Source organism: Cheilinus undulatus, linkage group 13 (genome assembly GCF_018320785.1).
Source record: "Cheilinus undulatus linkage group 13, ASM1832078v1, whole genome shotgun sequence".
Taxonomy (NCBI): Eukaryota; Metazoa; Chordata; class Actinopteri; order Labriformes; family Labridae; genus Cheilinus; species Cheilinus undulatus.
Genome location: NC_054877.1, coordinates 50,107,547 through 50,120,149, shown reverse-complemented (window position 1 = coordinate 50,120,149; position 12,603 = coordinate 50,107,547).

The following is a 12,603-nucleotide window of genomic DNA, read 5'->3' as shown; positions in this document are numbered from 1 at the left end:
GTCTACCTGGCTGTAGGTGGATGTAGGTACAGTCTACCTGGCTGTAGGTGGATGTAGGTGTAGTCTACCTGGCTGTAGGTGGATGTAGGTGTAGTCTCCCTGGCTGTAGGTGGATGTAGGTGTAGTCTCCCTGGCTGTAGGTGGATGTAGGTGTAGTCTACCTGGCTGTAGGTGGATGTAGGTACAGTCTACCTGGCTGTAGGTGGATGTAGGTGTAGTCTCCCTGGCTGTAGGTGGCTGTAGGTACAGTCTACCTGGCTGTAGGTGGATGTAGGTGTAGTCTCCCTGGCTGTAGGTGGATGTAGGTGTAGTCTCCCTGGCTGTAGGTGGATGTAGGTGTAGTCTACCTGGCTGTAGGTGGATGTAGGTGTAGTCTACCTGGCTGTAGGTGGATGTAGGTACAGTCTACCTGGCTGTAGGTGGATGTAGGTGTAGTCTCCCTGGCTGTAGGTGGATGTAGGTGTAGTCTCCCTGGCTGTAGGTGGATGTAGGTGTAGTCTACCTGGCTGTAGGTGGATGTAGGTACAGTCTACCTGGCTGTAGGTGGATGTAGGTACAGTCTACCTGGCTGTAGGTGGATGTAGGTGTAGTCTCCCTGGCTGTAGGTGGATGTAGGTGTAGTCTACCTGGCTGTAGGTGGATGTAGGTGTAGTCTCCCTGGCTGTAGGTGGATGTAGGTGTAGTCTACCTGGCTGTAGGTGGATGTAGGTGTAGTCTACCTGGCTGTAGGTGGATGTAGGTACAGTCTACCTGGCTGTAGGAGGATGTAGGTCTAGTCTCCTGGCTGTAGGTGGATGTAGGTACAGTCTACCTGGCTGTAGGTGGATGTAGGTGTAGTCTCCCTCGCTGTAGCTGGATGTAGGTGTAGTCTCCTGGCTGTAGGTGGATGTAGGTGTAGTCTCCTGGCTGTAGGTGGATGTAAGGTGTAGTCTCCTGGCTGTAGGTGGATGTAGGTACAGTCTACCTGGCTGTAGGTTGGATGTAGGTGTAGTCTCCCCTGGCTGTAGTTGGATGTAGGTGTCAGGTCTACCTGGCTGTAGGAACAATGACAGACCATTACCTGGCTGTAGGTGGATGTAAGTGTAGTCTCCCTGGCTGTAGGTGGATGTAGGTGTAGTCTCCCTGGCTGTAGGTGGATGTAGGTGTAGTCTCCCTGGCTGTAGGTGGATGTAGGTGTAGTCTCCCTGGCTGTAGGTGGATGTAGGTGTAGTCTCCCTGGCTGTAGGTGGATGTAGGTGTAGTCTCCCTGGCTGTAGGTGGATGTAGGTGTAGTCTCCCTGGCTGTAGGTGGATGTAGGTGTAGTCTCCCTGGCTGTAGGTGGATGTAGGTGTAGTCTCCCTGGCTGTAGGTGGATGTAGGTGTAGTCTCCCTGGCTGTAGGTGGATGTAGGTGTAGTCTCCCTGGCTGTAGTTGGATGTAAGTGTAGTCTCCCTGGCTGTAGGTGGATGTAGGTGTAGTCTCCCTGGCTGTAGGTGGATGTAGGTGTAGTCTCCCTGGCTGTAGGTGGATGTAGGTGTAGTCTCCCTGGCTGTAGGTGGATGTAGGTGTAGTCTACCTGGCTGTAGGTGGATGTAGGTACAGTCTACCTGGCTGTAGGTGGATGTAGGTGTAGTCTCCCTGGCTGTAGGTGGATGTAGGTGTAGTCTCCCTGGCTGTAGGTGGATGTAGGTACAGTCTACCTGGCTGTAGGTGGATGTAGGTGTAGTCTCCCTGGCTGTAGGTGGATGTAGGTGTAGTCTACCTGGCTGTAGGTGGATGTAGGTGTAGTCTCCCTGGCTGTAGGTGGATGTAGGTGTAGTCTACCTGGCTGTAGGTGGATGTAGGTGTAGTCTCCCTGGCTGTAGGTGGATGTAGGTGTAGTCTCCCTGGCTGTAGGTGGATGTAGGTACAGTCTACCTGGCTGTAGGTGGATGTAGGTGTAGTCTCCCTGGCTGTAGGTGGATGTAGGTGTAGTCTCCCTGGCTGTAGGTGGATGTAGGTGTAGTCTACCTGGCTGTAGGTGGATGTAGGTACAGTCTACCTGGCTGTAGGTGGATGTAGGTGTAGTCTCCCTGGCTGTAGGTGGATGTAGGTGTAGTCTCCCTGGCTGTAGGTGGATGTAGGTGTAGTCTCCCTGGCTGTAGGTGGATGTAGGTGTAGTCTCCCTGGCTGTAGGTGGATGTAGGTGTAGTCTCCCTGGCTGTAGGTGGATGTAGGTGTAGTCTCCCTGGCTGTAGGTGGATGTAGGTGTAGTCTCCCTGGCTGTAGGTGGATGTAGGTGTAGTCTCCCTGGCTGTAGTTGGATGTAAGTGTAGTCTCCCTGGCTGTAGGTGGATGTAGGTGTAGTCTCCCTGGCTGTAGGTGGATGTAGGTGTAGTCTACCTGGCTGTAGGTGGATGTAGGTACAGTCTACCTGGCTGTAGGTGGATGTAGGTGTAGTCTACCTGGCTGTAGGTGGATGTAGGTACAGTCTACCTGGCTGTAGGTGGATGTAGGTGTAGTCTACCTGGCTGTAGGTGGATGTAGGTAGTCTCCTGGCTGTAGGTGGATGTAGGTGTAGTCTACCTGGCTGTAGGTGGATGTAGGTACAGTCTACCTGGCTGTAGGTGGATGTAGGTGTAGTCTACCTGGCTGTAGGTGGATGTAGGTGTAGTCTACCTGGCTGTAGGTGGATGTAGGTGTAGTCTCCCTGGCTGTAGGTGGATGTAGGTGTAGTCTACCTGGCTGTAGGTGGATGTAGGTGTAGTCTACCTGGCTGTAGGTGGATGTAGGTGTAGTCTACCTGGCTGTAGGTGGATGTAGGTGTAGTCTACCTGGCTGTAGGTGGATGTAGGTACAGTCTACCTGGCTGTAGGTGGATGTAGGTGTAGTCTACCTGGCTGTAGGTGGATGTAGGTGTAGTCTACCTGGCTGTAGGTGGATGTAGGTGTAGTCTCCCTGGCTGTAGGTGGATGTAGGTGTAGTCTACCTGGCTGTAGGTGGATGTAGGTGTAGTCTCCCTGGCTGTAGGTGGATGTAGGTGTAGTCTACCTGGCTGTAGGTGGATGTAGGTGTAGTCTCCCTGGCTGTAGGTGGATGTAGGTGTAGTCTCCCTGGCTGTAGGTGGATGTAGGTGTCGTCTACCTGGGTGTAGGTGGATGTAGGTGTAGTCTACCTGGCTGTAGGTGGATGTAGGTGTAGTCTCCCTGGCTGTAGGTGGATGTAGGTGTAGTCTCCCTGGCTGTAGGTGGATGTAGGTACAGTCTACCTGGCTGTAGGTGGATGTAGGTGTAGTCTACCTGGCTGTAGGTGGATGTAGGTACAGTCTACCTGGCTGTAGGTGGATGTAGGTGTAGTCTACCTGGCTGTAGGTGGATGTAGGTGTAGTCTCCCTGGCTGTAGGTGGATGTAGGTACAGTCTCCCTGGCTGTAGGTGGATGTAGGTGTAGTCTCCTGGCTGTAGGTGGATGTAGGTGTAGTCTACCTGGCTGTAGGTGGATGTAGGTGTAGTCTCCTGGCTGTAGGTGGATGTAGGTGTAGTCTCCTGGCTGTAGGTGGATGTAGGTGTAGTCTCCTGGCTGTAGGTGGCTTTATTAACACTGATAATACCACCTATAATAACACTGATAATACCGCCTGTAGTAACACTAATTATACCGCCCATATTAACACTGATAATACCGCCTGTAGTAATACTGATAATACCACCAATATTAACACTGATAATACCGCCTGTAGTAACACTGATAATACCACCTTTATTACCACTGATAATACCGCCTGTAGTAACACTGATAATACCACCTATATTCACACTGATAATACCGCCTGTAGTAACACTAATTATACCGCCTATATTAACACTGATAATACCGCCTGTAGTAATACTGATAATACCACCTATATTAACACTGATAATACTGCCTGTAGTAATACTGATAATACCACCTATATTAACACTGATAATACCGCCTGTAGTAACACTGATAATACCACCTATATTCACACTGATAATACCGCCTGTAGTAACACTAATTATACCGCCTATATTAACACTGATAATACCACCTATAATAACACTGATAATACTGCCTGTAGTAACACTAATTATACCGCCTATATTAACACTGATAATACCACCTATAATAACACTGATAATACTGCCTGTAGTAACACTAATTATACCGCCTATATTAACACTGATAATACCGCCTGTAGTAATACTGATAATACCACCTATATTAACACTGATAATACCGCCTGTCGTAACACTGATAATACCACCTATATCAACACTGATAATACCGCCTGTAGTAACACTGATAATACCACCTATATTAACACTGATAATACCGCCTGTAGTAACACTAATTATACTTCATTTATTAACACTGATAATACCACCTATAATAACACTGATAATACTGCCTGTAGTAACACTTATTATACCACCTATATTAACACTGCTAATACCGCCTGTAGTAACACTACTTATACCGCCTTTATTAACACTGATAATACCACCTATAATAACACTGATAATACCGCCTGTAGTAACACTAATTATACCGCCTATATTAACACTGATAATACCGCCTGTAGTAATACTGATAATACCACCTATATTAACACTGATAATACCGCCTGTAGTAACACTGATAATACCACCTATATTAACACTGATAATACCGCCTGTAGTAACACTGATAATACCACCTATATTCACACTGATAATACCGCCTGTAGTAACACTAATTATACCGCCTATATTAACACTGATAATACCACCTGTAGTAATACTGATAATACCACCTATATTAACACTGATAATACCGCCTGTAGTAACACTGATAACACCACCTATATTAACACTGATAATACCACCTATATCAACACTGATAATACCACCTGTAGTAATACTGATAATACCACCTATATTAACACTGATATACCACCTATATTAACACTGATAATACCACCTATAATAACACTGATAATACTGCCTGTAGTAACACTAATTATACCGCCTATATTAACACTGATAATACCACCTATAATAACACTGATAATACTGCCTGTAGTAACACTAATTATACCGCCTATATTAACACTGATAATACCGCCTGTAGTAATACTGATAATACCACCTATATTAACACTGATAATACCGCCTGTCGTAACACTGATAATACCACCTATATCAACACTGATAATACCGCCTGTAGTAACACTGATAATACCACCTATATTAACACTGATAATACCGCCTGTAGTAACACTAATTATACTGCCTTTATTAACACTGATAATACCACCTATAATAACACTGATAATACTGCCTGTAGTAACACTAATTATACCACCTATATTAACACTGATAATACCGCCTGTAGTAACACTAATTATACCGCCTATATTAACACTGATAATACCAACTATAATAACACTGATAATACTGCCTGTAGTAACACTAATTATACCGCCTATATTAACACTGATAATACCGCCTGTAGTAATACTGATAATACCACCTATATTTACACTGATAATACTGCCTGTAGTAACACTAATTATACCGCCTATATTAACACTGATAATACCGCCTGTAGTAATACTGATAATACCACCTATATTAACACTGATAATACCGCCTGTAGTAACACTAATTATACCGCCTATATTAACACTGATAATACCGCCTGTAGTAACACTGATAATACCGCCTGTAGTAACACTGATAATACCGCCTGTAGTAACACTGATAATACCACCTATATTAACACTGATAATACCGCCTGTAGTAACACTGATAATATCACCTATATTAACACTGATAATACCACCTGTAGTAACACTGATAATACCACCTATATTCACACTGATAATACCACCTATATTCACACTGATAATACCACCTATATTCACACTGATAATACCACCTGTAGTAACACTGATAATATCACCTATATTAACACTGATAATACCGCCTGTAGTAACACTGATAATACCACCTATATTAACACTGATTATACCGCCTGTAGTAACACTGATAATAATGCCCGTAGTGACACTAATAATAACGCCTATATTAACACTGATAACACCGCCTGTAGTAACACTGATAATACCGCCTATATTCACACTGATAATACCACCTATATTCACACTGATAATACCACCTATATTCACACTGATAATACCACCTATATTCATACTGATAATACCGCCTGTAGTAACACTGATAACACCACCTATATTAACACTGATAATACCACCTATATCAACACTGATAATATTGCCTGTAGTAACACTAATTATACCGCCTATATTAACACTGATAATACTGCCTGTAGTAACACTAATTATACCGCCTATATTAACACTGATAACACCGCCTGTAGTAACACTGATAATACCGCCTATATTCACACTGATAATACCACCTATATTCACACTGATAATACCGCCTATATTAACACTGATCATACCACCTATATTAACACTGATTATACCGCCTGTAGTAATACTGATAATACCACCTATATTAACACTGATAATACCGCCTGTAGTAACACTGATAATACCACCTATATTAACACTGATAATACCAACTATATTAACACTGATAATACCACCTATATTAACACTGATAATACCGCCTGTAGTAACACTAATTATACCGCCTATATTAACACTGATAATACCAACTATAATAACACTGATAATACCACCTATATTAACACTGATAATACCGCCTGTAGTAACACTGATAATACCGCCTATATTAACACTGATAATACCAACTATAATAACACTGATAATACCGCCTGTAGTAACACTGATTATACCACCTTTATTAACACTGATAATACTGCCTGTAGTAACACTAATTATACCGCCTATATTAACACTGATAATACCGCCTGTAGTAATACTGATAATACCACCTATATTAACACTGATAATACCGCCTATATTAACACTGATAATACCACCTATATTCACACTGATAATACCACCTATATTCACACTGATAATACCACCTATATTAACACTGATAATAACGCCTATATTAACACTGATAATACCACCTATATTAACACTGATAATACCGCCTCCACTAACAGTGGTACGAAGGCTGATATTAACACTGTCTCAGTGGTAATGTGGCGGTACCTTGGCCTTCTTCAGCAGCAGGATCATCTCGTCCTCCTTCCTCTGAGCTTCATCTCTCTGATCTTCCTCAGAGCGGCCGAACAAGGAGAACGCTACCAGCACATAAAAAGACTTCTTTAATGGGGTTTCACTGGTATTTTTGTGATTTATTGGCAGAGGTTGGTGATCTGACTGTACCGATTGCTGCCCACAGCACTCCTCCTCCTCCTCCTCCTCTTTCCCCATGAGCATTCTGGAGTCTTCTACAGAAGGGGTGACACTGCTTCCCTTTTTCCGTGCAGGCTGAGCGGTGTCCCTCTGCAGCCTGTGATGTCACACAGCAGCGGCTCTGCTGTCTGAAAAAACAATGACAGGAAACAAAAAAAAACTAAAATGACAGCAGAGAGTCAGTGTTTAATAACAAGCCTTCATTACAAAACACTCTCTAGCACCAGCAGGGGGTGCCATTTTACATTACAGGGCAAAGAGATGTGACCTCTGACCGGCTGGATCAACTCAGTTCAGTATGGTTCAAAATATATAAGTGCTGGTTCAGCAGATGATCTGATGAATGTGCTGGTTCAGCAGATGATCTGGTGAATGTGCCGATTCAGCAGATGATCTGGTGAATGTGCCGATTCAGCAGATGATCTGGTGAATGTGCCGATTCAGCAGATGATCTGGTGAATGTGCCGATTCAGCAGATGATCTGGTGAATGTGCCGATTCAGCAGATGATCTGGTGAATGTGCCGATTCAGCAGATCATCTGCTGAACGTGCCGATTCAGCAGATGATCTGGTGAACGTGCCGATTCAGCAGATGATCTGGTGAATGTGCCGATTCAGCAGATGATCTGGTGAATGTGCTGAGTCATCATTACTCCAAAATTAAATATTTCTCTATGAACAAAAACATCAGATCGTCCTCATCTGTCCTCCTCTGTTCCTTGTTCTGATCACTGATCAATAATCTATGAAGTCTTATAAACATATTTTCACAAACGACCTCTAAGGACCTCCATCACTTCCTGGCGACCCTCTGGGGGGCCGTGACCCTTCCTGTGAACCACCCGTCTCCCTGCGCGTGTCTGTGTGTGTGTCAGTGATCGATCATCAGTGTGATCATTAAACCAGATCAGACGCTATCAATAAAGTGATCAGCAGATGTTTAATCCTCCCTCTCCCTCTCTTCCGGTATCACGGGCTCACCTTGGTGCTGATATTTGTCTCACGTGCCCTCCGGAACAGCTGAGCCTGGTCAGAATCCTGCAGAGGGTCGCACGGTGAACACCGGAGGCCGCCATCTTTAATGTTTACATAAGGAGCGGAAGTGACGACAGATCAGTGTAAGCCTTCAGAATAAAAGCCGCGGGATCAACCATGCTTTATTTAGAACAGCTGGAGATTTACAGGTAAAGCACGAACATGTTTAATGTTTTCTCACTTTGTCCTCTGAGTTCAATCAGCTCACAAACATGAGAAAAATGTCCTTTTAATATTTTCTTTTATATAAAACTGTTTGTGTTGCATCGATCACGGATTTAGGATGTTTTTGATCTATTTAAAGAGAGTCACAGTAAAATTACTCAGAATAATGATGTTAAATTATTCAAATAAAAATCCATTTACAGCAGGAAAGCCTCTACCTGAAGTTACATATGGCTAAAACATTTTTGTCATAAAGACTTTACTACTAATAATTATAATACGCCTATCAAACATTCAATCATTTCCTTAAAGCAGGGATGTCAAACTTAACCACAGGTCTAACCCAGTGGGGTAAAAATGTTACCACAAACTGTCGACCCTATTTTCACAGGTAATAAATTAAGGGTGAGAAAAACTGATGATAAATGATTTAGAGATTTTTTAAAAAGTCAAAATGATAAGCTTAAAGGCTCAAAATCTGTGATAAAAAGACAAAATGTTCGTGAAAAAGATCAGAACACAAAATCAAAAGTTAAAATAATGTTTTCAAAAGTAAAATATATGAGATCGAAAGTAAAACTCATGAGTTTAAAGGTCAAAATATGAGATAAAATACAAAATCATGAGTTTAAAAGGTCAAAATATAACTTAACATTTAAGATTGTGTATCAAAGAAATCAAAATAGAAGGGGAAATTCTAAATTGAGTTTAAAAAGTCAAAATATGAGATTTAAATCAAAGCTAAGAATTTAAAAAGGTAAAATATGAGATTAAATTTGAAATCATGATCTTGAAATTTAAAACTGGAACCTAAAAGTTCACAATTTGAGATAAAAAGTCAAAATGCTAAGTTGAAGTCGAATTTTCAGATGCAAATTGAAAATATTAAAACACAAATTAATTTCTCTCCCCTATTCCTGCCTTTCTATCTCATTATTTCTACTCTTAACTTTTTCACATTTTTTGACTTAAAGATTATTTTAAATCTTCAAGGTTAGATTTACATTTCTAGAGGAAATCTGCAGACCTCAAACCTGCGGGCCAGTTCTGATAAAAATATGATATGATCCAGCGGCCCGGGTGAAACTGCACCATGGGCCACATTTAGCCCCCGGGCCTTGAGTTTGACACCCCTGCCTTAAAGGGCAGGGGTGTCAAACTGAAGGTGTGGTCTTCATTTAAAGCCAATAAAACATTCCTTCCTTCTTTGAATAATGATTTTATGTTGAATCTTTAACACTTTTCCTTCATGCCTTTAATGATCTCATCCTTCAAAGCTCAAAAACATTCCAATCTTGCCTTTGTTGATGATGTCATCCTTTAAAGCTTTAAAATATTCCATCCTTGCCTTTAATGATTTCATCATTTAAAGCTTTAAAACATTCCATCCTTGCCTTAATGATTTCATCATTTAAAGCTTTAAAACATTCCATCCTTGCCTTTAATGATGTCATCCTTTAAAGCTTTAAAACATTCCATCTTTGTCGTTGATGTCATCCTTTAAATATTTAGAAAATATCCATCCTTGTTTTTAATAATGTTATCCTTTAAAGCTTAAAAACCATCCCATCCTTGCCTTTAATAATGTCATCCTTTAAATTTTTAAAAACATTCCACACTTGCCTTTAATAATGTCATCTTTTAAATTAAAAAAAAACATTCCATCCTTGCTTTTAATGATGACATCCTTTAAAGCTTACAAACATCCCATCCTTTCCTTTAATAATGACATCCTTTAAAGCTTATAAACATTCCATCTTTGCCTTTAATAATGTCATCCTTTAAATTAAAAAAAAACATTCCATCCTTGCTTTTAATGATGACATCCTTTAAAGCTTACAAACATCCCATCCTTTCCTTTAATAATGACATCCTTTAAAGCTTATAAACATTCCATCTTTGTCTTTAATAATGTCATCCTTTAAATTAAAAAAAACAATCCATCCTTGCTTTTAATGATGTCATCCTTTAAGGCTCAAAAAAACATTCCACACTTGCCTTTTCCATGCATGCCAGTCTGTCTTGTCCTCTTTAACTGTGAAGCCATGCTGTTGTAACTTGTCTAAAATGTGTGTTGTCATATTCTTTCTGAAATGATTAAGACAACCAATGAACAGCTAACCTGGTCTCAAGTTGTTGGAACATGTTGCAGGGATCAGATCCAACTCTCTGTTGTTGAGCAGTGATGCCTGCAAACGAGTTCTAGAGTCCTAGAGTTCTGAAGTCGTAGAGATCTAGAGTCCTAGAACTCTAAAGTCATAGAGATCTAGAGTCCTAGAGTTCTAAAGTCGTAGAGATTTAGAGTCCTAGAGTTCTAGATTTCAAGAGTCCTAGAGTCCTAGAGTTCGGGAGTCCTACAGTTCTGAAGTCGTAGAGATCTAGAGTCCTAGAACTCTAAAGTCATAGAGATCTAGAGTCCTAGAGTTCTAAAGTCGTAGGGATTTAGAGTCCTAGAGTTCTAGATTTCAAGAGTCCTAGAGTCCTAGAGTTCTAGAGTCCTAGAGTTCTGAAGTCGTAGAGATCTAGAGTCCTAGAACTCTAAAGTCATAGAGATCTAGAGTCCTAGAGTTCTAAAGTCGTAGGGATTTAGAGTCCTAGAGTTCTAGATTTCAAGAGTCCTAGAGTCCTAGAGTTCTAGAGTCCTAGAGTTCTGAAGTCGTAGAGATTTAGAGTCCTAGAGTTCTAGATTTCAAGAGTCCTAGAGTCCTAGAGTTCTAGAGTCCTAGAGTTCTAAAGTCGTAGGGATTTAGAGTCCTAGAGTTCTAGATTTCAAGAGTCCTAGAGTCCTAGAGTTCTAGAGTCCTAGAGTTCTAAAGTCGTAGAGATTTAGAGTCCTAGAGTTCTAGATTTCAAGAGTCCTAGAGTCCTAGAGTTCTAGAGTCCTAGAGTTCTGAAGTCGTAGAGATCTAGAGTCCTAGAACTCTAAAGTCATAGAGATCTAGAGTCCTAGAGTTCTAAAGTCGTAGGGATTTAGAGTCCTAGAGTTCTAGATTTCAAGAGTCCTGGACCTAGAGTTCTAGAGTCCTAGAGTTCTGAAGTCGTAGAGATCTAGAGTCCTAGAACTCTAAAGTCATAGAGATCTAGAGTCCTAGAGCTCTAAAGTCGTAGGGATTTAGAGTCCTAGAGTTCTAGATTTCAAGAGTCCTAGAGTCCTAGAGTTCTAGAGTCCTAGAGTTCAAGAGTCCTAGAGTTCTACAGTCCTAGAGTTCAATAGTCGTAGAGTTCTTGAGTCCTAGAGTCCTAGAGTTCAAGAGTCCTAGAGTTCAAAAGTTGTAGAGTTGTAGTCCTAGAGTTCAAGAGTTGTAGAGTTCTAGAGTCCTAGAGTTCAATAGTCGTAGAGTTCTAGAGTCCTAGAGTTCTCAATTCATAGGGATCTAGAGTCGTAGAGTTCTAGAGTCCTAAAGTTCTAGAGTCCTAGAGTCGTAGAGATCTAGAGTCCTAGACTTCTAGAGACCTGAAGTTCTAGAGCCCTAGAGTTCTAGAGTCCGAGAGTCCTAAAGTTCTAGAGTCCAAGAGCTCTAGAGTCTTAGAGTCCTAAAGTTCTAGAGTCGTAAAGTTCTAGAGTCCTAGAGTTCAAGAGTTGTAGAGTTCTAGATTCCTAGAGTTCTAGAGTCATTAAGTTTGAGAGTCCTAGAGTTCAAGAGTTGTAGAGTTCTAGAGTCCTAGAGTTCAAGAGTCCTAGAGTCGTGGAGCTCTAGAGTCCGAGAGCTCTAGAGTCTTAGAGTTATAAAGTTCTTGAGTCCTAGAGTCACAAAGTCCTAGAGATCTAGAGTCCTAGAGTCCTAAAGTTCTAGAGTCCTAAAGTTCTAGAGTCCAAGCGCTCTACTCAAAAGTCGTAAAGTTCTTGAGTCCGAGAGTTCTGGAGTCGTAAAGTTCTAGAGTGCTAGAGTTCCAGAGCCCTAGAGTTCTAGAGTCGTAAAGTCCTAGAGATCTAGAAACCTAGAGTTCTAGAGTCCTAGAGTTCTAGAGGCCTAGAGTTCTAGAGGCCTATAGTTCTAGAGGCCTATAGTTCTACAGTCCTTGAGTTCTAGAGCTCTAGAGTTCTAGAGTCCTAGAGTTCA